At 39.9% G+C, this 2,500-nt stretch overlaps 1 protein-coding gene and 1 long non-coding RNA gene across 2 annotated transcripts in view; one reads left to right on the top strand and one right to left on the bottom strand.

Moving 5' to 3' along the window:
* Window positions 1-430, top strand: part of LOC135103578 (uncharacterized) — a 13,503-nt gene extending 13,073 nt beyond the window's left edge. Inside the window, exon 7 of the mRNA XM_064010036.1 lies at window positions 1-430. This exon is cut by the window's left edge and continues 752 nt beyond it. The gene's annotated coding sequence lies outside the window, so the exon portion shown is untranslated.
* Window positions 1-2,500, bottom strand: part of LOC135103579 (uncharacterized) — a 14,459-nt gene that overhangs the window by 6,235 nt on the left and 5,724 nt on the right. The gene's annotated exons all lie outside the window — the stretch shown is intronic.

Below are 2,500 nucleotides of genomic sequence, written 5' to 3'. Positions count from 1 at the left end.
GATAACAGTCTTGAGGAGTCAATAGAAATATCTGATGGAATACCATCTGAAGCATTTTCTTTTATTTTTTTAAATATTTGTTTAAGCATTTATGTATCTGTTTATTTATTTATTTATTTTGTTTCTATATCTTATATTATATTCTACTTTTATTGTTGATTTAGTGATCTATTTGATTTTTACTAAAAGCAGGAATGGCGGGCTGCTGTGGGCGTAACCGCTACATAGCTGTGCGAGAGCTAAATATTAATCAAGCAGGAGATTTGCAAGTCTACTTATTGTAATGTAGGTATTTGATTTTTACAGTGTATGCTCTTTTATACAGATCATAGACTTTTTTTGCAAGTTCCGTAAAATTATTAGTGAATATAAATTTCCTTATAATTGTCAACATGAGCATTTCCAGTTATTGAAAACAATACGAGCAAAATCGAGTTTGTCTGGTGATCGTTCCTTTTTTATTTATTTATTTATTTTATTTATTTTTTTTTTCCCACGCAGTCTACATACTCTTTTGCTACCAATGCTCCTTTCAGGGAAGAAATACTCAATAGTAGGTTTTAAATGTTAGGACTGCAGCACCAATGTTCACCACCAGCTTTGGCTTTCCTCTCCCTTCACTGAACTGGTGAACTAACCTTTAACATTGCTATCCTCCATGACCTAGAACAATTCGTGCAACACTCTGCTTGTATTCCTGACAGTCTTGGAGATACTCCCAACATTCTTGACATTTTCCTAACCTTTGATCCTTCTGCTTATGCTGTTACTCTGTCTTCTCTGTTGGGCTCCTCCGATCACAATCTCATATCTGTATCTTGTCCTATTGCTCTAATTCCTTCTCAGGATCCCCCTAAACAGAGGTTCCTCTGGCGTTTTGCTTCTGCTGGCTGGGGGACCTGCGGAGGTATTCTGCTGATTTTCCTTGGAATGACTGCTGCTTCCGTGTCAGATATCTGTCTCTGTGTGCCGAGCGCATAACAGAGGTGATAGTGTTTGGCATAGAGGCGTACATTCCTCACTCTTTTTCTCGACCTAAACCTTCCAAACCTTGGTTTAACACAGCCTGTTCTCGTGCTATACATGATAGAGAGATGCCCCACAAAAGATACTTGAGCCTTCCATCACCAGAATCAAATGCATTTTATATTTCTGCCCGGAGCCATGCCAAGTCTGTTCTCCAACTAGCCAAAAACTTCTTCATTAATAGAAAGTATTAAAATCTTTCATGGTCTAGCTCCCCTCGTAACTTCTGGCACCTAGCCGAAAACATCTCTAATAACTTCTTTCCTTCCTTCATTTCAACCAGATGGCACCACTGCTATCACATCTATCTATGAAGCTGAACTCTTCGCTCAAACCTTTGCTAAAAACTCAACCTTGGATGATTCAGGGCTTGTTCCTTCCTCTCTTCCACCCACTGAATATTTCATGCTACCTTTTAAAACTCTTTGCAATGATGTTTTCCATGCCCTCGCTGGCCTATACCCTCGGAAGGCTTATGGACCTGATGGGGTCAGTCCTATTGTTCTCCGAAACTATGCCTCCTTGCTTGCACCTTGCCTAGTCAAACTCTTTCAACTCTGTCTGTCAACATCTACCTTTCCTTCTTGCTGGAAGTTTGCCTACATTCAGCCTGTTCCTAAAAAAGGGTGACCGTTCTAATCCCTCAAACTACCGTCTTATTGCTTTAATTTCCTGCCTATCTAAAGTTTTTGAATCTATCCTCAACAGGAGGATTCTTAAACATATATCACTTCACAACCTTCTATCTGATTGCCACTAAGGGTTCTGTCAATGCTGCTCTACTGTTGATCTTCTGGCTTTACTTATTGAGTCTTGGTCATCCTCTTTTAGAGATTTTTGGTGAAACTTTTACTGTTGCCTTATACATATCAAAAGCTTTTGATAGTCTGGCACAAAGCTTTGATATCCATACTACCCTCCTACGACTTCTATCCTTCTCTCTGTAACTTTGTCTCAAGTTTCCTCTCTGACCGTTCTGTTGCTGCTGTGGTAGACGGTCACTGTTCTTCTCCTAAACCTATTAACAGTGGTGTTCCTCAGGGTCCTGTCTTGTTACCCACTCTCTTCCTATTATTTATCAATGATCTTCTAAACCAAACTTCTTGTCCTATCCAGTCCTACGCTGATGATACCGCCCTGTACTTTTCCACGTCTTTTTGTAGACGTTCAACCCTTCAGAAAGTAAACAGTTCACGCAGGGAAGCTGCAGAACGCCTGACTTCTGACTAGGGCAGAGCAAACTTAGTATTGTTCAATGCCTCAAAACTCAATTCCTTCATCTATTAACTTGACACAACCTTCCAAACAACTATCCCCTTTTCTTCAGTGACACTCAACTGTCCCCCTCTTCTACACCGAACATCCTTGTTCTGTCCTTTACTTATAATCTAAACTGGAAACTTCACATCTCATCTCTAGCTAAAACAGCTTCTATGAAGTTAGGTGTTCTGAGACATCTCCGCCAGTTTTTCTC

Source organism: Scylla paramamosain, chromosome 9, assembly GCF_035594125.1.
Source record: "Scylla paramamosain isolate STU-SP2022 chromosome 9, ASM3559412v1, whole genome shotgun sequence".
Lineage (NCBI taxonomy): Eukaryota > Metazoa > Arthropoda > Malacostraca > Decapoda > Portunidae > Scylla > Scylla paramamosain.
Note: the sequence above shows the minus strand (reverse complement) of the source record. Positions and strands in the feature narration are given on the sequence as shown.